Raw genomic sequence first — 25039 nt, 5'->3', positions numbered from 1 at the left:
AAAGCACCATGTTCAAGTAGAGGGTACAGCGGGTTGCGGGAGAGTGGTACGCTGTAGATAGAGGGGGGAAGGTGATGGAGATATTGGTGAAGATGGCGGAGGTGTTGGTGTAGATCGCGGTGATGATGATGGCCCCCGGTGGCACTCCGGTGCCACCGGAAGCGAGGGGGAGAGAGCCCCCGCCTTCTTCTTCTTCCTTGACCTCCTCCCTAGATGGGAGAAGGGTTTCCCCTCTGGTCCACGGTCTCCATGGCGTGGGAGGGGCGAGAGCCCCTCCGAGATTGGATCTGTCTCTCTCTGTTTCTGCGTTCTCAGATTCTTCCCTTTCACCGTTTCTTATATTCCCGGAGATCCGTAATTCCGATTGGGCTGAAATTTTAACACGATCTCTATCCGGATATTAGCTTTCTTGTGGCGAAAGAAGGGCATCAACCGCCGTGTGGGTGGCCCATGAGGGTCAGGGGCGCGCCCAGGGGGGCAGGCACGCCCCCTTCCTCGTGGCCACCTCGGGCACCGTCTCGCCTGGATTTTTCTTCCCAAAAATCATATATATTCCAAAAAAAATCTCCGTCAAATTTTATCCCGTTTGGACTCTGTTTGATATGGATATTCTACAAAACAAAAAACATGCAACAAACTGGAACTGGCACTGGGCACTGGATCAATATGTTAGTCCCAAAAATAGTATAAAAAGTTGCCAAAAGTATATGAAAGTTGTAGGATATTGGCATGGAACAATCAAAAATTATAGATATGACGGAGACATATCAAGGCACAAGACGGTTAGGAGCCCCTCGAAGATTATTAAAGATGGTGTTTTTCTATGTTCCTTTTTCGGTGGATTTGAGTCATAGGAAAGCCGTACTATTAAGAGGGGGTTCGCTTTGGAAATGTTTGGGTAGAATCGTCACGTACACATTTACTCCTCTTTGCACCGCCTTTCCCTTAGCACTTTGGAGCATCCTCCATTTCTTCCTATTTGTGCAAAAAGAAGATTTCCTTTGTTGCTGTTCTGAGGCTTGCGGTAGTACTGCTTTTCGGAGCGGTAGTACCGCAGGCCCCTGCGGTAGTACCGCATGCCTTTGCGGTAGTACCGTAGGTGGTCATGGTAGTATCGCTCCTTGGGAGCTGTAGTACTGTGAGCCCTGGTCCGACACAACACCAGTAGCAGAAGTAGGAGCATATGTAATTTTTTACATCCGCTCCCCGCGTGGTAGTACCGCTTGCCTTCAGCGGTTGTACTGTGTCGGAACTTTTGCACTATTTGAAAATCAGCGGAACTGGCCACGGACGTTTTTTTGTCCACGGCCTTCCCTGGCTGGTCCACCCCTGCCTTGCGGTAGTACCGCAAGGGGATGCGGTAGTACCGTGAGGCCTTGCGGTAGTACTGGTTGGCAGGCGCGGTAGTACCGCATGTCACGGGCTGGTTAAGTGGATAACGGTTGGATTTGTCTCTCTACTATATAAGGGGTATCTTCTTCTCTGAGTTGACTACCTCTTCCAACCCTAAGCTCCATTGTTGCTCCAATCTCCATTTTCGCCCGATCTCTCTCTCTAGCCAATCAAACTTGTTGATTTTCTAGGGATTGGTTGAGAAGGCCTCGATCTACACTTCCACCAAGAGAAATTCAATTCCCTCCACTAATCCCTTGCGGATCTTATTACTCTTGGGTGTTTGAGCACCCTAGACGGTTGAGGTCACCGCAGAGCCATATTCCATTGTGGTGAAGCTTCATGGTGTTGTTGGGAGCCTCCGATTAAGTTGTGGAGATTGCCCCAACCTTGTTTGTAAAGGTTCGGTCGCCGCCTCCAAAGGCACTAATAGTGGAATCACGGCATCTCGCATTGTGTGAGGGCGTGAGGAGAATACGGTGGTCCTAGTGGCTTCTTGGGGAGCATTGTGCCTCCATACCGCTCCAACGGAGACGTACTTCCCCTCAAAAGGAAGGAACTTCGGTAACACATCCTCGTCTCCACCGGCTCCACTCTTGGTTATCTCGTACCTTTACTTGTGCAAGCTTATTTGTGTTATTTCCCTTGCTTGGTAGTGTTCTTGTCGTTGTTGCATCATATAGGTTGCTCACATAGTTGCATGCCTAGACAACCTACTTTGATGCAAAGTTTAATTTGCTAAAGAAAAGTTAAAAATTGTTAGTTGCCTATTCACCCCCTCCTCTAGTCAACTATATCGATCCTTTCAATTGCTATCAGAGCCTCCACTCTTTACTAAGGACTTTGCCGTTCGAAGAGTATGGTTGACACCGTAGACGGTGTGGAGGAGCACTCCGGTGTGAATCCGATCTCGTCTACGGGCGATGGGGGAACCTCGATCTCTCATGAGGAATTCAATGTGACCTTGGAGACACTGAAAACCTCCATGACGACCGAGGTTGAAAGCATGTTTACTAAATTCACTGAAGGGCTTAAGCTATCCACTGCACCGTTGAAAGTGGGTGATCCCACTAACAAGGTGACGGATGCTAACTCCGACAAGGGGGAAGCTACTAGTGAAAAGGCTCCTTGAGGGAGTCCTGGATTAGGGGGTGTCCGGATGGTCGGACTATACCTTCAGCCGGACTCCTGGACTATGAAGATACAAGATTGAAGACTTCGTCCCGTGTCCGGAAGGGACTTTCCTTGGCGTGGAAGGCAAGCTTGGCGATACGGATATGTAGATCTCCTACCATTGTAATCGACTTTGTGTAACCCTAACCCTCTCTGGTGTCTATATAAACCAGAGGGTTTTAGTCCGTAGGACAACATACAGAACAACAATCATACCATAGGCTAGCTTCTAGGGTTTAGCCTCTCCGATCTCGTGGTAGATCTACTCTTGTACTACCCATATCATCAATATTAATCAAGCAGGACGTAGGGTTTTACCTCCATCGAGAGGGCCCGAACCTGGGTAAAACTTCGTGTCCCTTGCCTCCTGTTACCATCCGGCCTAGACGCACAGTTCGGGACCCCCTACCCGAGATCCGCCGGTTTTGACACCGACATTGGTGCTTTCATTGAGAGTTCCTCTGTGTCGTCGCCGCTAGGCTTGATGGGTCCTAAGATCATCAATAACGATGCAGTCCAGGGTGAGACCTTCCTCCCGGGACAGATCTTCGTCTTCGGCGGCTTCGCACTGCGGGCCAATTCACTTGGCCATCTGGAGCAGATCGAAAGCTATGCCCCTGGCCGTCAGGTCAGATTTGGAAGTTTAAACTACATGGCTGACATCCGTGGGGACTTGATCCTCGACGGATTCGAGCCACTGCCGAGCGCACCGCACTGCCACGACGAGCGTGATCTAGCTCCGCCACCGAACAGTGTCCTGAAGGCCGCAGCTGCATCGGCTTTGACCCTTAATGCGGAGCCAACTGCGCCGATCGAGGATGGGTGGTTGGATGCCGCCTCGGGGGCTGTGATCCCAACGGCGATAAAGCCGAACACCAGCCCCGCAATCCGTGAGACTCGTGACTCCAAGGAGACGGACTCCTCTCCGGACTCCGAACCCTCCGCGCCCCTGCCGATCGAATCCGATTGGGCGCCGATCGTGAAGTTTACTGTCGCGGACGTCTTTCAGCACTCGCCTTTCGGCGATATTCTGAAGACACTAAAGTCTCTCTCTCTATCAGGAGAGCCCTGGCCGGACTACGGTCAGCAAGGTTGGAATACGGACGATGAAGAAATTCAAAGCCCACCCACCACCCACTTTGTACCCACTGTCGACGATTTAACCGACATGCTCGACTACGACTCCGAAGACATCAACGGTATGGACGCCGATGAAAGAGACAATGAAGAACCAGCGCCTATTGGGCCCGGGAAAGCCACCTCGTCATATGACATATACATGGTGGACGCACCAAAAGATGACAACGAGGAGCGGAAGGACGCACCGAAGGCTTGTTCCCTCGAGAAACAGTCAAAGCGGCGACGCAAGCGCTGCCCCAAATCCCGCCTCGATAGAAATAACGATCACACAGACCCAGCGCTGGAGCAGGGCGAACCGCTGTCGGACAACAGCAATCCGGATAATCAAACCGAACAAACAAATTCTATCAAGGATAATAGTCCGGACGACATAACGCCGGACAGACACCCGGAGCAGCAGAATGCCCGTAAACGGCTTGTTGCCACCGCGAGGAGTCTTAAAAAGCAGAAGCAAAGGCTCAAGGCTGCGAAGACACACTCCAAATCAGATGGAGTAAAATACTCAACACAGCAGCGAGGTACGGCGACAATCGCCCCTCCAAGAGCTACCCAAAGCGGAAGCTGCTACCTGAATTCGATGAGGAGGCCTCAGACCCCCCACAACCAAATATCAAAGGAGCCACCTGGATGGATAGACGACCCCTCTACCAACACAGAGCGGCATACAACGCCACTCAAAATACAACACGCGACCCATGCGAGGGCTCGCACCCAAAGGACGACACAACAAGATCCATCTATGGACCACGCAAGCGCGCCCCAGCATACAATGCAACACAACAAACATCCGAACAACGCGGTACACCCAGCTACAAGGGTGCCGCACACCCTCTATGTTTCACCGATGAGGTGCTGGACCATGAATTTCCAGAGGGATTCAAACCCGTAAACATAGGGGCATACGACGGAACAACAGACCCTGGGGTCTGGATTGAGGACTACATCCTTCATATCCATATGGCTCGAGGAGATGATCTCCACGCCATCAAGTACTTACCCCTCAAACTCAAAGGGCCAGCTCGTCACTGGCTTAAAGGCCTCCCCGAAAGCTCCATTGGAAGTTGGGAAGAGCTCAAAGACGCCTTTCGGGAAAATTTTCAAGGGACTTATGTCCGACCTCCGGATGCGGACGATTTGAGTCATATAACTCAACAGCCCGGAGAGTCAGCCCGAAAGCTTTGGAACAGGTTTCTTACTAAAAAGAACTAGATTGTCGACTGTCCGGACGCCGAAGCCTTGGAAGCTTTTAAGCATAGCATCCGTGACGAATGGCTCGCCAGACACCTTGGCCAAAATAAGCCGAGAATGATGGCCGCATTAACAAACGTCATGACCCGCTTTTGCGCGGGTGAGGATAGCTGGCTAGCCAGATGCAGCACTAGTGCCCCAGTACATCTGAAGTTAGAGATGGAAACGGGAAATCACGGCGCAATAGCAATAACAAACGCCGGAATAAAGAAGACTGCACGAAGGGCACAGCAGTAAACGCCGGATTCAAAAGCTCTCGGCCAGGTCAGCAAAAGCCGCCCTCTAAAGGCACCAGGGATGAATTGTCCAACCTCAACAAAATTCTGGACCAAGTATGTCAGATCCATAGTACCCCTGGTAAATCGGCTAATCATACCCACAAAGAATGTTGGGTCTTTAAGCAGCCCGGCAAGCTCAACGCCGTACACAAGGGGGAGGATACACCAAGTAAAGACAAGGACGAGCCTCCCAAGCAAGACACTGGGGAACAAAACAAATTTCCACCAGAAGTCAAAACAGTAAACGTGTTACATGTGATCAAGGGAAAAAACAACGCGGCACTCCCAGGAAAATATACCCAAGTGCCTGTCACCGCGAAGTCCTGCCACTGGTCGTCTCAACCGATCACCTTCGACCATCGCGATTACTCAGCAAGCATCCGACACGCATGATGGGCTGCCCTGGTATTAGACCCAGTAATTGGCGGATATCACTTCAACGAGTCTTGATGGACGGTGGCAGCAGTCTAAACCTAATATATCAGGATACAATCCGCGGGATGGGGTTAGACCGAACAAAAATTCGCCATAGCAATACTACCTTTAAAGGAGTAACGCCAGGCCTAGAGGCTCGTTGTACGGGCTCCCTCCTACTACAAGTTATATTCGGCTCCCCTGATAACTTCCGTCGCGAGCATTTAACCTTCCATATCGCTCCGTTCCAAAGTGGCTATCAAGCACTGCTCGGACGTGAAGCTTTCGCTCGCTTTAATGCAATACCACACTACGCCTCCCTCACACTCAAGATGCCGGTCCACGTGGCATCATTTCAGTGAAAGGAAATATCAAGCGATCTCTGTGCACCGAAGAGAGCGCAGCTACCTTGGCAGCCGCACACTAAAGGCGCCCGGACCAGCGAAAGCATCCAATAGGTTGTCAAGACCTCAGACACAACTAATCAAGTCCGGCGCCGCTATTTATATCGAATAAATGGTCACACCCCTATTTGTCAATACAAGGGGCTCAATGCGCGCAGACAAGTGGCAATTTCTTCTCATCTTGAATTATACATGGTTTCTTTAAAAACTATCCTTTTTGCACGACAACTTTTTCACCTAAATTCCTCTCTTTTACAAACGATCATCGTGCCACACCCGTCCAGGATACAGCACAATGGAGACACAGGCGCAGACGTGCAGCAGAGACCCGCCCCAAGGATTCTTTTTAGATTAAGACCCTGCGTAAACCTTTTTTACTGTCTCTTGTTGATACATATCCACCGTTGAGAAGGATGCTGACGTCTTGGCATGTGGCAACGCCAGAACAATGCACGTACCTGGACACAAGGGGATTCTTACAAAGGCCATTATTTAGGCCCGGTTTATACCACAAAGACCGAATACCTTAGGGAGTGTTTGGCGTCGCGAGTTTAGCCCTATATGCATCAGGAGAACCTTATGTTCCGCTTTAACGGCTAAGGTAGCACCAGGAGAACTACTGCGATTGTGCCCTGGTTCATCCGGACGAGCACCTCAGTAGAGAAAGCCGAAAACTGACTGTCATGATATAGCGTGAGACTGGTCAACCACTCGATGACCTGTTGGAATGTTAGAATTCCTCCGCCTTAACAAAGGGCCGTCTTCCGGCCAGGCATGTACGCACCCCGGGATCGGGAGAGTGCGGAGCCACCAGGGGCTATCTAGTAGCCCCACTGTCAAACTCCTATGGCTAAGTGAAAGTGTTAAAGCATTATAGTCCGGTTGCCTCGCTTGCTCTGCTATCACCTCCTTAATAGGACCAAGACGTTGGGTTAAGTGTGAATGCGTGTTTTTTGCGAGCACCTTCGCATTATATGCGTGGGGGTCGAAGCCGACGGCTGCAATCTTTCAGGTTATACACATGTATACATAAACGGCCGCCCAGGAGGCATCATATTACTTTCAGGCAAAAGTATAAAAATAGGCTTATAAAAATTTATAAAAGCATTTCGCTTACAATGAGATTACATATCACTCAAACATAATATTTTTTGAGCACAGGGTCTCTATCAAACGAGCACCCTCAAGAACTTCTTCAAAGTAGTGCTTAGCAACCATTCGACCTATGGCCGAATCCCGCGCTGCAACAGTGGTAGCATCCATCTCCACCCAGTATGCTTTAACACGGGCAAAGGCCATCCGTGAGCCCTCTATGCACACCGACCTCTTCACCGCATTAATGCACGGCACCACGTCAAGGATCTGCTGCACCAAGCTGAAATAGCTGTTCAGTTTTGGCCTTTCCGGCCATAGCTGATCCACAACAGACCTCATGGCGAGTCCAGACAACCTATTCAATTCGGCCCATTCGGCTAATTGGTCAGTCAATGAAAGCGGACGCTCGGGAGAATGGAATTGTGTCCAAAACAGCTGGTCCACTTCACGGTCCGTCTGACCCTGGAAGTACTTGGCCGTATCGGCAGCGCTCGCCGCCAAATCCATATACACATCCTTCGAACTCCACAGCCGATCCAGAGAGGCATACCGTGGATCTCCGAACTTCCTCCGCGACATAAAGGATTTCCCAGCTACAATATCCCCGGCTTCCGCAGCTCCTCCTTCTTCGCCCTCATAGCAGAGCGGATGTCTTTTCTCGTCGCAGCAGCCTTCTCAAGGTCTGATGCCTTCGCTAGGTTTTCCTTTTCAAGAACCCGGCAACAGTCGGCGGCGGCTTTTAATTCTATGGCCATCTTGGCCATCTTATCTCGGTTCTCGCCATGCGCGGCCTTCTCGGTTTTCAACTCTTCGGCCGCCTTCAAAGCAGCCGCATTACTAAACCTCGCTTGTTCCTTGGCTCGGGCAAGTTCTGCCCGCAAGGCCTCAACAGTGGCAGCTCCATCTGTAGTCACAACATATTAAAGATATTGGCATCATGCTGCTCTTACTATGTGGCGTTTACCAGATAATGACACTTACCCTGTGCCTCATCAAGCCTTTGGTTAACAAACTCGATGTCGGCGTCTTCCGCATTCAACTGCCGTTTTAAATGGGCAAACTCGCTAGTCCGGCTAGCCACCGGAGCTTCCATCACCTGCACATAGAGGTAGTATGGTTATTACCTGGGAATATGATCCTCTGTTCGTCGTCGTTTTCGACGACAACCAGAGTCTCAGGGGCTACTATCTACACAGGGCACACCTAGCATGTGCAGGACTATCATACATTATTTTACGTACCTCAAAGCCTGTCAGTAGACTCATAAAAGCTTCATGCAATCCGCTTTCGGTGGACGAGATTCTCTCCATCACCGTATTCATCAGCATACAATGTTCATCTGAGATGGCCACTCACCCCACCAACCCCCTCAGAACATCCGTTCGCACACCAGACGGTGCCGGACTCTTTTTTCCGCTCTCTTCGGGGGCCAAACACTGGGAGCTTCGGGGGTCAATGGGATTATCTTCTGGCCTCACCAGACCTGGAGAGGCCCTCCGCGACGACACCCCGGGGTCGCCCACTTTCGGATCGGAGGAGTCCGGAGGGGGCGTTTTGCTCTCCATCATCTCTGGAAGAAGATCCCCCGAAGACGAGCTCATTTGAGAGGGTCTAAGACCCGAACTGCAAAGATATATGCGGTGGTTATTTTCTCAGAAGAAAAAGATGGCATACCTGTACTATTAAAGTATTTCGAGTCACTTACGACTCGCTGGAGGATTGATCCCCCCGCGGACTTTGTGCGACAAAAGCACCCCCCGAGGTAGGACCCTCTGTGGGAGACTTATTCTCCCGTTTGGAAGCTTCGGCTTCCGAATCCCCGGCGCAGTCCTTTTCCTCCTCCGGTCGTCTTCCTTCATGGAGACGCTCGCTCCCTCGGTTAGAATGGGCAGCGTTGGGGGCCCGCGTCCGCCCGTATTATCCTCCCCAGTATCTTCCTTCAAGGGCTCCGGGCAAGGTGCGACCTGGAGCATCTTTTCCAATACCGGATTCTCCAAACACTCAGGGAGGGGGGCCGAACACCGAATCAACTTCGCCTTTGTCAGCCAGTCCTGGTCAAAAAGCAAACTCTCAGAAATAACTTCATAACAAGTGAGAGATAGTATGTTCGGCTAGAAGATTCCTTACCTGTTCGGCGGCGCGGTTACTGCTCAGGCCCACGTCCTCGGTAATTTTCGGACACTCTACCTGATGTCCGAAGAATGACTTGTACATCTCCTCGTGCATCAGGCCGAGGAAATTTTGAATGACACGCGGCCCCTCGGGATTGAACTCCCTCAAGTGAAGGGGCCGGCGTTTGCAAGGTTGGACTTGACGAACCAGCATAACTTGTATTACCGCAACCAAACTAAAATCTCCATTGAAGAGATCTCGAATGCGGATTTGCAGTATAGGCACGTCCTTGGCTGGACCCCAGCTCAGACCTCTGCTGATCCATGACATCAGTTATGGTGGAGGGCCCGAGCGGAAAACTGGGGCGGCCGCCCACTTGGCACTTCTAGGAGCCGTGATGTAGAACCACTCCTGTTGCCACAATTCAGACACTGCTGGAATGGAACCTTTGGGCCATGGAGCTCCCGTCATCTTGCATATTGAGGCACCTCCACACACTGCATGTTACCCCTTGATCATCTTCGGCTTTACTTCAAAGGTCTTGAGCCAAAGGCCAAAGTGAGGGGTAACCTGGAGGAAGGCCTCACACACGACAATAAATGTCGTGATATGAAGAAAGGAGTCCGGAGCTAGATCATGGAAATCTAGCCCGTAATAAAACATCAAACCCCTGACGAAAGGATCCAGAGAAAGGCCTAGACCTCGGAGGAAGTGGGATACGAACACGACGTTCTCATTGGGTTCGGGGGAGGGGACGGCCTGCCCTCGGGCGGGCAGCCGATGCACAACCTTGGCGGTCAGATATCTGGCCTCCCTCAACTTTTTGATGTCTTCTTCCGTGACGGAGGAAGGCACCCATCGGCCTTGAAGGCTAGATCTGGACATGATTGAAGGTTCAGAGCACCTGACCTGAACCTTGGGTGTTTGAGCTTGAGGTGGGGGAAGGATTCGATTGAGCACCGGAGGGAAAAAAAGTAAGAGCCTTGCCCCTTTATAAAGAGGGTGAATATCAAGCATCCTCTCTGTGGCCGTTTGGACTTGCCTATAGTCTAGGAGTCCTAGAGGCGGTTGGGTTACCCACGCCCGTATTGATGAGAATCCCGAAATAAGGGGACACGATCTCTGCTTTAACAAGACGTGCCAAGGAAACCGCCTCGCATGACGCGCTGAGGTGGGATAATAAAACGATTCGAATAAAGGCTTGGCCATGGTGCGATGTCGCACTATGGAATACGTCAGCGGATTAGATCTGTGTAAATATTATTCTCTCTATGGCCATATGTGGAAACTTATTTTGCAGAGCCGGACACTATCTTTGTGTTCAGAATCTTCTATGAAGTACTTGGAGGAGGAACCCGCCTTGCAATGCCGAAGACAATCTGCGCGCCGGACTCGTTGTCATTGAATCCTGGTTCAGGGGCTACTGAGGGAGTCCTGGATTAGGGGGTGTCTGGATGGTCGGACTATACCTTGAGCCGGACTCCTGGACTATGAAGATACAAGATTGAAGACTTCGTCCCGTGTCCGGAAGGGACTTTCCTTGGCGTGGAAGGCAAGCTTGGCGATATGGATATGTAGATCTCCTACCATTGTAACTGACTTTGTGTAACCCTAACCCTCTCCGGTGTCTATATAAACCAGAGGGTTTTAGTCTGTAGGACAACATACAGAACAACAATCATACCATAGGCTAGCTTCTAGGGTTTAGCCTCTCCGATCTCGTGATAGATCTACTCTTGTACTACCCATATCATAAATATTAATCAAGCAGGACGTACGGTTTTACCTCCATCGAGAGGGCCCGAACCTGGGTAAAACTTCGTGTCCCTTGCCTCCTGTTACCATCCGGCCTAGACGCACAGTTCGGGACCCCCTACCCAAGATCCGCCGGTTTTGACACCGACACTCCTTCTTCTAGTGGTAAAAATGGCACCGACATCTTTGCCCATGTGGAACCTCCACTTGTTTATTGTGGACCGATTCCTTCCACTCATTTGAATCATGCCGGTCCTCCCCCTAAGATTGTGAAAAATGAGGACTTTGATTCTTGGGTCTATCGGTTTAAGCGTCATTTAAATCATGTGAATACTAATATTGGGAGAATCATTGAAGAAGGTTTCTATCCACATGACTGAAGCAACTTCACTCCAAGAGAAGCCGCGGATAATGAATTCAATGAGAATGCTATCTTCATCATCCAAGATGCAATTCCACCCAAAGATCTTCCTCACCTCCGGCCCTACGCCATAGCCAAAGATGCATGGCACCAAGTTGTTTCTCTCTACTGGGGAAGCGCAAGCATTCAACTCTCCAATTATGAAGTGGTGCAAGATGAAGCCGATGAGTTTGCAATGAAGGAAGATGAAGAACCTCGTGAGCTTTATCGAAGAGTAACCAAACTCGCGGTTTCACTCCAAGATCATGGGAGCAAGGACATGGATGACAATTGGATCAAGCGCAAATTCCTCAAGGCAATGATGCCTTACCACAAGGCCATGTCCTCCATCATTCGCCAAAGACCGGACTTCCACACCTTGTCCTCAAGTGAAGTGTTGGATGAGTTTGTGGCTATGAGCATCTTGGACAAGACCGCCGACAATGCGGTGCTTCGCTCTCAAAGGGCAAAGAAGCCCAACCTTGCATTGAAGGCCAAGGTTTGTGTTGAAGAAGAAGATGAAGACGAAGAAGAGGAAAGCAACCCCGAAGATACAAAGTATGCCTATCATGAACACATGACACTTGCTTCAAGGCAATTTTGGAGCAAGAAAACTCAAGGCCAAACTTCAACAAGAACAACTCAAGTGGCACGAAGAGCAAGCAATGTGTGAAGACTTGCTATAATTGTGGGCATGTGAGCCATTTTGTTGCGGAGTGCCCGTATGAGAAGAGGGAAGACAATGGTGGCAAGCTCATCCGAAAGGACAATGCCAAGTCTTACCCAAACAAGAGCAACTTCACCAAGAAGACTTCTCACAAGGCATTGGTGGTTCAAGAAGAGTACCATGAGGATGATGATGATGATTAAGATGGTGATTCGGTTGCCATGGCCTCCGTTTCCATTGCGACAACTCCATGAGTGTCTCTCTTAGACTCACCCAACGAGAACATCACCGCCAAGTGCCTCATGGATAAAGCCACCAACAAGGTAACCCCCAACATCAAAACTACCATCATTAATAATCCTTCCTTGATGGATTGCATTGATGAATATGAGGGATCTAATGTGGAGGAAAATGAGTTTGAGTCCTTTATGGGTAAACTCAAGAGTAAATCCAAGAAGCATTTCGTTGCTCTCTTGGAACAACTTGGTGAAGACAATGACATGATCGAGGCTCACGAAGATACTATCTCCAAGATGGAGGGGCATAGTCGTGACTATGCCGATGAGATTTCGGATCTTTCCAATGCTCTTGAGGAATAGTGTGGTCTTGTTTGGCTCTTGAGGAGTCACACAACGTTGATCACACTAAGTTAAAGAAAGATTTTGATCATGCTCTTGTTGTTTCTTGTGTGCTAAACTTTGAGAAGGCCAAGCTTGGGGTTGATCTTGCTAGACTCAAAGAGGAGTTTGACCTACTTGACAAGGTTCACAAGGTCTTGAAGAGTGCTCATTCTAGCCTCAAAGAGTCTCATGATCAACTTCAAGTAAAGCTAACCAAGGAGAAAGCCACTTTTCCTCGTATGATGTTAATTGATAATGCAAATGCTACTCCCATGTTGTAAGCATGTGCATCTTGTTGAGGAGAACGCTAAGTTGAAGGTGCAACTTGAGAAGGGTCTTGTGTCTTGCATACAAGGCGAGAAGAACCTCAACGACCTTTTGAGCAACCAAAAGGAAGTTGTGGCCAAAGAAGGGATTGGGTACGTGCCCAAGTCCAAGAACAAGAAGAATAATGACAAGGCCAAACGACATCCTCCTCTCAAGCAGCTCGTAAGGAGAAGGAGAAGAACACCGTGAGGGGTTGTGATGCCAAGAAGGGCAACGCTTCCCCTACAAACAAAGTCGGCGACTTTAACCCTTCTTATGTGTTGTGTCGTGCTAGTGATGGGCATGTTTATGCCAAATTGGTTGGTTCTCCTTATGAGTACATTGAATGATCTATTTGGGTTCCTAAGAACCTTGTTACTAACATCAAAGGACCCATTACAAAATGGGTACCTAAAACCAAGCATTGATCTCTTGTAGGTGTTTGCTTCCAGTGGGGGATCATGGTTGCTCAATAGTGGAGCTACTAATCATATGACCGGAAGCAAGGACTTGGTGGTGGACGTGCAAAAGATTCCATCCATGCCCAACAACGTCGAGTGGGGTGACGGCTCGTCCTCTAAGGTATTGGGACTCGGCAAGGTTGTCATTTCTCATGATCTTACGATCGAGAAGGTCATGCTTGTTGAGTCCCTTGCATACAATTACTTTCCATTCGTCAACTAGCACTCATGGGTTTTGCCACCTTCTTTGATGTTGATACCGTGGCCCTCTTGTGGAGCAAGACTATTAAAGTAGCCTTTGTTGGGCATGTCAAAAACGGTCTCTATGTGATTAACTTTTCGGGGTGACTCACTAAGACCGCGACATGCCTAATGGCTAAATTTGACGTGGGATGGCTTTGGCATCGCCGTCTAGCCCATGTCAATATGAGATCTTTGCAAAGTCTTCTCAAGTGGGACCATGTCCGTGGACTAACAGATGTTACCTTTGCCAAAGATCGTGCTTGCAGTGCTTGTATCGAAGGAAAGCTACATAAAAAGGCTCACCCTCCCACGACTATCATTTACTCGAAGAGGCCTTTGGAGCTCCTTCACATGGATCTCTTTGGGCATCCATCTTTTGATAGTCTTGGGGGTAGGAAGTATTGCTTGGTGATTGTGGATGATTATTCAAGATACACTTGGGTATATTTCTTCAAGAGGAAGAGTGAGACCCAACAAACCGTCATTGACTTTGCAAATGAAGCTCAACGTCAACACAATGCAAAGGTCTTGACAATAAGAAGTGACAACGGCACCGAGTTCAAGAACTACGCCTTGGATGAGTTTCTTAGTGATGAGGGGATCAAGCATCAATATTCCGCACCATACACCCCTCAACAAAATGGTGTAGAGGAGAGAAAGAACCAGACGTTGATGGATGCGGCAAGGACCATGATGGCGGAGTTCAAGTCTCCATACAACTTTTGGGACGAAGCCATCAACACCGTGTGTCATGCATCAAATCGGCTCTACCTCCGCAAAGGCTTGAACAAGACTCCATGTGAGATATTCATCGGGAACAAGCCCAACCTCAAGTACTTCTGGGTGTTCAGGTGTAAGTGTTTCATTCTCAAGAAAGGTGTTCGTTTGTCTAAATTTGAGGCTAGAGCTCATGAGGGCATATTTGTTGGTTATGCTACAAACTCCCATGCTTACCATGTCCTAAATAAGTCCACGAGACTTATTGAGGAGACATGTAACATGGAGTTTGATAAGAATAACGGCTCCCAAGTGGAGCAAAGTGGCACTTGTGATGTAGGTGATGAAATTCCTCCCCAAGCCATAAGAAGAATGGGTGTTGGTTTCATCCTACCCATTGAGGAACCCCTTGTGGCCGAAGGAGAAGGACAATGCTCCATTCAAGTGGAGCCATCACCAACCCAAGGCCCACACGCTTCCGAAGAACAAAGTGAAGGCCCTCAACCTCAAGAACAAGACCAAGGGCAAGGTCAATCTCAAGATGGTGTTGTAACATCAAGTGATGCTCAAGGTCAAGTTCTCTCCTCCGAGCAAGTTCAAGATCAAGAGCTTCTTCGAGATCAAGAACAAGCTCAAGACAACGCTCAAGATGATCAAGTGACCGCTCCTCGTCTCACCCCCGAGGAGGAATTGGAGCGTCGTGCCGCCAAGATTGCTTCCAAGCTCTCCACCAAGGATCATCTCATTACAAATGTGCTTGGAAGCTTAATAAAGGGGGTAAGCACTCATAGACAATTAGCAAACTATTGTGAACATCATGTGTTTGTCTCTTGTGTTGAACCCCAAAAGGTCTATGAGGCGCTCGAAGATCTGGATTGGCTCAATGCCATGCATGAATAACTCAACAACTTCGAGCACAATAAGGTGTGGAGATTGGTGCCAAGGCCAACGGGGAACCACAATGTCATTGGAACCAAGTGGATATTCAAGAACAAGCAAGATGCTCATGGGATTATCATTCGCAACAAGGCTCGTTTGGTAGCACAAGGCTACTCCCAAGTCGAGGGTATCGACTACGGTGAAACCTTTGCTCCCGTTGCTTGTCTTGAATTCATTCGCATGTTGATTGCATATGCTTCTCATCATAACTTTAAGTTACAACAAACGGATGTGAAGAGTGCTTTTCTTAATGGTCCTATTAATGAGTTGGTATATGTCAAGCAACCCCCGGGTTCGAGGATCCCTACTTTCCCGATCATGTGTATCAACTCGATAAGGCACTCTATGGCCTTAAGCAAGCCCCACGTGCGTGGTATGACCACCTTACCGAGTTGTTGCAAGATCGTGGTTTTATAATTGGGAAAATCAACCCCACTCTTTTTACTAAGAAGGTCAAAGGGGAGTTGTTTGTGTGCCAACTATATGTTGATGATATTATCTTTGGTTCCCCTAACAAAGCTTTCAATGAGGAATTTGCCGCACTCATGACCTCCAGGTTCAAGATGTCCATGATGGGAGAGTTGAAGTTCTTTCTCGGGTTCGAAGTCAAGCAACAAAGAGAAATGACCTTCATCAACCAAGCCAAATACACTCAAGACATGCTCAAGAGACTCAAGCTAAGTCATGTTAAGCCGGCGTCCACTCCTATGCCCGTCAAATGCCAACTTGACATAGATCCCAATGGTAAAGTTGTGGATCAAAAGGTATATCGCTCCATGATTGGCTCCTTGCTTTACCTTTGTGCATCTAGACCGGATACCATGTTGAGTGTGGGAATTTGTGCACGGTTTCAAGCCGCACCTAAGGAAAGTCACTTCGTGGCGGTCAAGCAAATCTTTCGATATTTGGCTCATACCCCAAACTTTGGCTTATGGTACCCAAGAGGAGCAAACTTCAAGCTTGTAGGTTATTCGGACTCAGATTGGGCGGGAGACAAAATGGATAGGAAGTCCACTTCCGGAGGGTGCCAATTTCTCGGTTGCTCTTTGGTGAGTTGGTCTTCCAAGAAGCAAAGTTGTGTGTCTCTCTCGTCCACCGAAGCGGAGTATGTGGCGGCCGGTAATTGTTGTGCACAACTCTTATGGATGAGCCAAACTTTAAAGGATTACAGTGTCATTTGTGACAAAGTGCCTCTTTGGTGTGACAATGAAAGTGCAATCAGGATTTCTCTCAACCCGATGCAACACTTCAAGACGAAGCATATCGAGATCCGGTGTCACTTCATCCAGGATCATATTAGGAGAGGGGAGATCGAACTCAACTATGTCAACACTCTTGATAACCTTGCAGATATCTTCACGAAGCCCTTGGATGAAGCAAGATTTCGCGAGTTAAGGCATGAGCTAAATATCATTGATTCGAGCAATGTTGCTTGAACCTGTGCACACCCCACCATACTCAACTTGTTATCTTGTTTAGGTGTAGGCATGGACATAGGGGGGGTGTTATTCTCTCAATGAACTCTCCCTCCCCCATTATGCATAAATTGATCAACTCTTTCACATTAGCCATTTTGTATGGCACTTGTGCTTCAAAGACGAGTTTTGGTCATGGGCCCAAGAATAATTCTTCGCGGTGCCATGCCAATTGACTCAAACATAGGTGGCTCCGGCCACCGCCCTCTCCTTGGAGAGGTTGTGTCTCGTGGTTGGTCCTTGTTGTCTCTTGCCTTTTTTTCTTTGTGCTGAGCGTGTTCTTGCGGTGTCTCGTTCGCTTGTAGTTTTCTTGCGTAGCCCCTTTCTCTCTTTTTTTTGTTTGAAACTTGCATCGTCTTGAGCTCACGATACGACCGCGGCCGGCCATGGTACTACCGCTTGTGGAGTGCAGGGTACTTCCGCACCCAGCGCGGCAGTAATTTTTTACTGCCGCTTTGGGGAGCGGTACTACCACTTCGGTGCGGCTCTTCCGCCACAACGGTACTACCGCGATGAGGTGCGGTACTACCGCGCTGCCGAGGGCGCGTGGGGTTAAGACCCGGGCAGGGGGAGTTCCAACTCCCCCATACCCATTCATCTGTTTCTCTCCCCACTGCCTCTCTCTCTCCTGCTCAGGAACGGCGCCGGAGACCCTCGCCGGATCTCCGTGCCCGGCCGCTCTCCTCGGATTCCGACCGGTGGGATCGTTCCGCACCACTTCCTCTTGCCATGGATCAAGGTCTCTCCCCAAATCCCTCTCTCTTTTGTTCGTGCTTTCGCTTCTAGGTTTTGGGGAGATGCATGTTGATTCTTGAGATTTTAGGCCAAATCTTTGCAAGAGTAGGATGTAGGAGAGTAGTGGTGCATAGAAAGTGTACTTGATATGTTGTCCTGTGGTAGATTTGATCAACCATAGTACCGCCTCGTTGTCACGGTTGTTCTCAGATTCATTTGTTCAGATCTGATGCTGTGCGGTACTACCACTCCTCGAGCGCGGTACTACCGCACGGGCCACGGTACTAAAGCTCCACTGCCGCTCCGAGCCTGCCCCGGTACTACCATGCCACCACGCGGTACTACCGCGACTAGGAGAAGCACTGAAATTTTAGTACCGCGCGACTAGCCCGTACTACCGCTACTGTCAAATCTTCTTCATGGCAATTACCATATGCACTTTCTACTGGTTTCTTGTGTTTTGATGTGGTCTTTGTTTTGACCCATCTCGCTTCTCGTGTGTGTTTGTGTTTTGTGTGTGTCTTAGGTGGTGGCTCCAGTCTCCCTGCTCTTCGTTCCAATCCAAGTCGTGACACCGGTTCCAAACGTCTGCGCAACTAAGAGGATGTTCTGGAGGGCTCCAATGCCCCCAAGCGCAATGTCAAGACCATTGCTAGCAAGGTCAAGGCACCATCAAAGGACATGGATGAGTTACCTCTTGCTGAGTTTGTCTCTCTAAGGAAGATCAACCCTTATACGAATCCTCGTGCCAACTTCAGAGGGAATGAACTGTTCTGGACCAAGCAGCAGAATCTCATTTACCTGGATGTGATCAAGGCCAAGCAGAACTTGTATGTGGATGTGCACTGGATCGACATGCACCACATGAGGGATGATATGCATCGTCACTACTTTGGTGAGGCCTTGGATCTCATGGAGCAGTTTGCCATTGAGGATGTGATCTCTTTCCACCTGGACTATGACCCTGGGCTGGTGGCCCAGTTCTTTACTTCGGTCCACTTTCATTCTGGGGAGGATCGGAGGATGACTTGGATGACCAATGGACGTCAGTTGACTGCTACTTGGAAGGAGTTCATGGATTTGCTCAGAGTGCCTGATGAGGGGCTCCACACGCCGGTTGGTGTTCGCCCTCATGCCAACGCCGAGTCAGCTAACAAGGACAAGCTTCTGCTGTTCTATGTTGAGAAGAAACTAGCCAGTGGCAAGTCGACGTGGGTGCTCAACCCGTTCCTTGACATCATGCACCGGATTTTCCGCCACTCCCTCTTTCCTCGCATTGGGTACAAGGACAAGGTGCATGCCTTTCTTGTGGACACGTTGCTCATTTGTGAGGAGGCCCGAGTTTCTTAGACTCGACCACTTGATGTCTCACATATCATGTGGTGTGAGCTTCGGTTCACGGTATTCACCCGCAAGGTACCCATCTATGGTCCATATCTGTTCCTCCTGATATTGAAGACTTGGGAGAAGATCTATCCCACTGAGGAGTTTCTGGCCCCTGACTGGATCCGTCATGACTCCATCAGACTCCACATCAAGCCCCAGTGGGCTAACACTACTACTCGTGCCGAGGCTGAGGCTGCTAAGAGGGCTGCTGATGAGGAGGAGATTGAGGAGGAGAGTGCAGCTGAGGACAGCTCTGCGGGATATGCACCTCCGTCCATTGATCCCTCATGGGCGAAGAGGCTGAAGGCCAAGATGAAGGCCTTGTTCTGCATGCAGGCCAAGGGGTAGTATCGGACTCACGTGGCCTCCAAGGAGAGTCGCCGCCGCGACAAGAAGATCATGAGGGTTTTTGGAGAGGATGTTTCTGGCGGCTCCGAGGAGCACATCACTCCAGAGGCTGAATGGATGGCAAAACAAGGCTACATGTGGACTGATTCTAAGGAGGAGCACATTCCCACTGCTGAGTCCGACGAGGAGCGTGCGAGCGACTACTCTGCTTGAGCCACCACTTGTGTTGTAGGTGTCCTCTCTGCCTTTTTGGCGTATCGATGCCAAAGGGGGAGAGAGTGTAGGGATTTGTCGTGTCGTGTCGTGTTTGCTTCGCTTGTGTTTGGTTTGTTGAACCTTGTTTGCTTTGGTTTGGTTTGAGTTTATTTGAGCGTGTGAGACTTATCTATCATATGGTGTAAGACATATGCACTCTATCTATCGCACCTTACTGAGCTTATGATATATTATTCTACTTAGTTCATGCTCTTATCTACTATCATGCTTAGTGATAGCATTGTTATTGCAAGATAAGTCATGTCTATAAAATATAGGGGGAGTTTTGATCCTAGTATGTGTGTCGTGCAGTCCAAAGCACTCATCTAAATAGCACACATCTAGGGGGAGCCCGTCTATATTTTAGAGATGTATGGTTTGCTCATGTTCTATTCTTTCTCCCTTGTGCAAATCCCGTATTGTCATCAATCCACCAAAAAGGGGGAGATTGTAAGGGCATATTTATCCCTAAGGTGTTTTGGTGATTGATGACAATGCATTTGTGGACTAATCGTGTGTCTCGAGTATTTCAGATATTTCATGACTAGGCACAAGACGGTTAGGAGCCCCTCGAAGATTATTGAAGACGACGTTTTTCTACGTTCCTTTTTTGGTGGATTTGAGTCGTAGGTAAGCCGTACTATTAAGAGGGGTCCGCTTTGGAAAGGTTTGGGTGGAATCGTCACGTACACGTTTACTCCTCTTGGCACCGCCTTTTCCTTAGCACTTTGGAGCATCCTCCGTTTCTTCATGTTTGTGCAAAAAGAAGATTTCCTATTGTTGTTGTTCTGAGGCTTGCGGTAGTACTGCTCTTCGGAGCGGTAGTACCGCATGCCTTTGCGGCAGTACCGCAGGTGGTCACAGTAGTATCACTCCTTGGGAGCCGTAGTACCGTGAGCCCTGGTCCGGCACATCACCAATAGCGGAAGTAGGAGCGGATGTAATTTTTTACATCCGCTCCCCACGCGGTAGTACCGCTTGCCTTCAGTGGTAGTACCGTGTCGGACTTTTGCAGTATTTGAAAATCAGCGGAACTGCCCACAAACGTTTTTTGTCCACGACCTTCCCAGGCTGGTCCATCCCTGCCTTGCGGTAGTACCACAAGGGGATGCGGTAGTACCGTGAGGCCTTGCGGTAGTACCGCTTGGCAGGCGCGGTAGTACCGCATGTCGCGGGATGGTTAAGTGGATAATGGTTGGATTTGTCTCTCCACTATATAAGGGGTATCTTCTTCTCCGAGTTGACTACCTCTTCCAACCCTAAGCTCCATTGTTGCTCCAAGCTTCATTTTCGCCCGATCTCTCTCCCTAGCCAATCAAACTTGTTGATTTTCTAGGGATTGATTGAGAAGGCCTCGATCTACACTTCCACCAAAAGAAATTCGATTCCCCTCACTAATCCCTTGCGGATCTTGTTACTCTTGGGTGTTTGAGCACCCTAGACGGTTGAGGTCACCGCGGAGCCATGTTCCATTGTGGTGAAGCTTCGTGGTGTTGTTGGGAGCCTCCGATTAAGTTGTGGAGATTGCCCCAACCTTGTTTGTAAAGGTCCGGTCGCCGCCTCCAAGGGCACCAATAGTGGAATCATGGCATCTCGCATTGTGTGAGGGCGTGAGGAGAATACGGTGGCCCTAGTGGCTTCTTGGGGAGCATTGTGCCTCCACACCGCTCCAACGGAGACGTACTTCCCCTCAAAAGGAAGGAACTTCGGTAACACATCCTCGTCTCCACCGGCTCCACTCTTGGTTATCTCGTACCTTTACTTGTGCAAGCTTATTTGTGTTATTTCCCTTGCTTGGTAGTGTGCTTGTTGTTGTTGCATCATATAAGTTGCTCACATAGTTGCATGTCTAGACAACCTACTTTGATGCAAAGTTTAATTTGGTAAAGAAAAGTTAAAAATTGTTAGTTGCCTATTCACCCCCCCCCCCTCTAGTCAACTATATCGATCCTTTCAGGAACTTATATGAAATATGAGATGACCATGGAGATCTTCTTGGTGGCAGCTTGGAGCCTGTGGAAAGAACGAAACAACAATCACTTTAGACAAGTGCTACCCTCGGTCACCTCCTGGAAAAGAAGATTCAAGAATGACTTTCACAATCTTATTTATAGAGTGCCTTCCCACAAAAGGGAACTAGTCTATGCCATTCTTGAGGTTGTCCCCTAATCCAGCCCATTGTGTATTATTTCACATTGTTGCACTTTTGATAGAACTCCTACTTCCCTCACTTGTTGTACATATGTAAGAATTTGCTGGCTTGAACATATATACATGCAGTAGGAGCCTTTCCTATTGTCCTAACATTCAAAAAAACGAGATGATACATTAATGAAACCACGATGAACCAATAATAAAAACATGCAAAAGAGAATGTAATAAATCATGATGAAACTTACATCAAATCCGAGATGAAATATTAATGAATTGTGGAATGTAATAATAACAAAAAACATGCAAAAAGGGAATGCATTAAAAATAATGTAACATGTAAACTTGCGATGACATAGAAATGAAATTGTGTAGAAAATATGTGAAAAAACACTTTAGAATCCAACCTAACCATGAAAGATAATTTAACAAAATGATATGAAAAACTATTTCAAAATTCTAAAAGTAGAAATGAAACATGAATGAGATAGTACTGATATCAGGATGGAAAAAGAATGAAAACATTTAACGAAAAAATATTTTGAATATGAAAAAAATTCGAATGTGTTTAAAATTGATCTTACCTTGAAGATTTAAAGTATCAATATCCAAATGGTTTGTGAATTGGATATAATCAAACTGAAAGCATGGATGGGTGGGATGTAATACTACCTTTTAATGTCAAACATTCCCACTAGTCACTCTGCTGTGGGCTCCCCTCGCTAGCTGTCCCACACATCACAGAGTCACATAGCTAGGTAAGAAAGTTGGATGGATTGAAGCAGAGAGAGAAAGTAGTATGATGTATATGTGTCACACAATGCTTGATTTACAGTAATATGTGCACACATTCCAAAGCAATATGGGCGACATCATCTGATCGGATAGAAACTGGTTTCGCTAGAAAATCTTTTCATGTTATACTCACACATTGGTTGTAACAATATCTTATATATGAGACAGAGGAAGTAGCTAAATTGAGCAATTTCAAAGAATCAGAGATCAACAGGTTGCTGGTTGGACTCTCGGTCGCACAATGTACGTCCACAACGACAAACTGACAGATTAAATGTCACAAAGCAAACACGTAATCTTCCAATCTTCCATCCAGCTTGTTGCTCTCTATCTCCCGTAGTGCCATGAATCAGGAAACCGGGGTTTCCTCAAAGAACACGGCGGCACCGCAAGAACCTTCATCTCAAAAAAAATTGTCTTAGATTAGATACAGATATATCTAATTAATTTTAGATACATATCACACCTAGACAAATTTAAGAAAGGAATTTTGGGACAGAGGGAGCACTATACTGTATAAGAGGCGTATCTTAGCGTGGTGGAGAAGGCGCGAACCTACCATGGACGGGGACGGCTGTGGTTGGGTCGGCGTCGGTGGACATCCTGCATGCGACAAGATGGAAATGAGCGCACCCCAGCTGACCGCCGTGGAGGTGTGCCCTGGGCCGCGGGTGACGAAGTAGCCGTTGAGGCGGACGCTGGCGGGGTCCAGCCCTAGTGCGTGGCCCACAAAAGCGAGGTCCACCCCACGACCTCCGTCCACCGCGCTTGCCGCCGACTCTGTCGCGGTGTCGGGCGGTGAGCGAGACCGGCTTAGGTGCACGATCCGGAGCAGTGGTGGCGTAGGCATTGGCGGTGATTCTTCTTGGATGGTCGCAGTTGGTGCAATCAAGGAAAGAGAGGCAGGGACGATGACGAACACTCTGGTTGCTTTGGCTATGCTTCTGCTAGACCGTTGTCATGGAGGGAGTTCTGGAAGTGTCCGCCGCGTAGCGGTTTGTAGTCAGATACGTACTATCGTTGCAGCATGGTCCAATAGCGTGATCTTCTTTCTAGCAGGGGCTCGGGCTCGGGCCTTGGACCATGGGGAGGTCCTTGCTCCCATCTCAGCCCATTTAAATCATATACAAAATCCATTAACCCTATTTAAATCGGCGGTCCTATTCCCCCGTGTACCGCAGGGGATAGAGATGAAACGCGCACCCCCGAGGCCACACACAAGCGCCCTTGTGCTATATGAGCCAGCCCATCCAGGGTGTCCTCCACACCTAGAACCTTCCTAGAACAAATTTCTGTTTTTTCTTTCTTCTGTCCTTTTTCCCTTTTTGGTTATTCCTTTCCTTTTACTTCTATTTTTTTGCTTTATTTAAAAATTATGAATATTTTTTCTCAAATTCAGGAACAATTTTTGAAATATGAGAACAAATTTTGAATTTCAGGAACACTTAATATTATTTTTTGAAATTCATGAACATTTTTTAAATTCACGAACATTATTTTAATCATGAACTTTTTTGAATCAGAAACTTTTTGTCAAAATTCTTGATTAGTTTGAATATTGTAAACAACTTCTGAAGTCCGTGAACATTTTTGAATTTTTTGATATTGGTGAACATTTTTTGAATCAAGAATAATTTTTGATTTATTTACTTTTTTTATTTTTTGATTTTTTTCAAAAAAAATTCAATAATAGGTTGGAAATCGAGGAACATTTTCCTAATTCGTGATCATTTTCTGAAATTCAAAGGATTTTAAATTTTATGAACATTTGTTTTGAAATTGGAACATTCTTTCAAATTCATGACTATTTTTATAATCCGGGAATATTTTCTCAATTCATGAGAATTTGTTGAACATTGGAACATTTTCGAAATTCAGATTATATTTGAAATCCCAAACCTTTTTTAAAGAAGGAAAAAAAACCGAAACAGAAACAGTGGAGCGTCGCCGTGCTTTTGGCCAGGCCGAATCTAGTGCGGCAGAAGGAGGGGTGTGCGTTTTCTGTCTATTCTCTGAGTTGGTCGGGGAATAGTAGGTCTCTTTTAAACTAGATGATTGTTTTTATGTATTCCTGAACATTTCCAACATGTTATTTTTCAATTTATACATGTTTAACAAAATATATCTTTCATTTAAAATATGCTGTATCAAAGTTACTTCTTTAATGGATACCAACACGTAAATAATTTTCCATTTAAATCATACAACTAGTGAAATAAATATATTTTCAAAAGAAAATATGAAAAGGAAAAAAATGTTCATGTAGCCCAAAAATCATTCATGATTATCAGAATAAATGTTCACCTAACCAAGACGAAACATGAGGACCTTAATAATGGTAATATTTTGTCAATGAACAAGAAAATTTTAATATGACAAAGGAATACCTATGGAGATTATTTTTAAACCTTTTTTATAATAAATAATGAATACCTGAATTGAATAATAAATAAAGCGAACATAACAAGAAAAAAATATTAACTAATGTAAAACTTAAAAATTAAAAAATAGAATAAGTAGAAACAAAAGT

General features: G+C 47.5%; 1 pseudogene; it reads right to left on the bottom strand.

Moving 5' to 3' along the window:
- LOC123057118 (uncharacterized) overlaps positions 1-23419 on the bottom strand; it is a 31360-nt pseudogene extending 7941 nt beyond the window's left edge.
- Positions 23420-25039: the final 1620 nt, after the last annotated feature.

The sequence above is a fragment of the Triticum aestivum genome, chromosome 3A (genome assembly GCF_018294505.1).
Source record: "Triticum aestivum cultivar Chinese Spring chromosome 3A, IWGSC CS RefSeq v2.1, whole genome shotgun sequence".
NCBI classification, from domain to species: Eukaryota; Viridiplantae; Streptophyta; class Magnoliopsida; order Poales; family Poaceae; genus Triticum; species Triticum aestivum.
The sequence above is the reverse complement of the archived record's forward strand: the minus strand, read 5'-3'. Positions and strand labels throughout refer to the sequence as shown.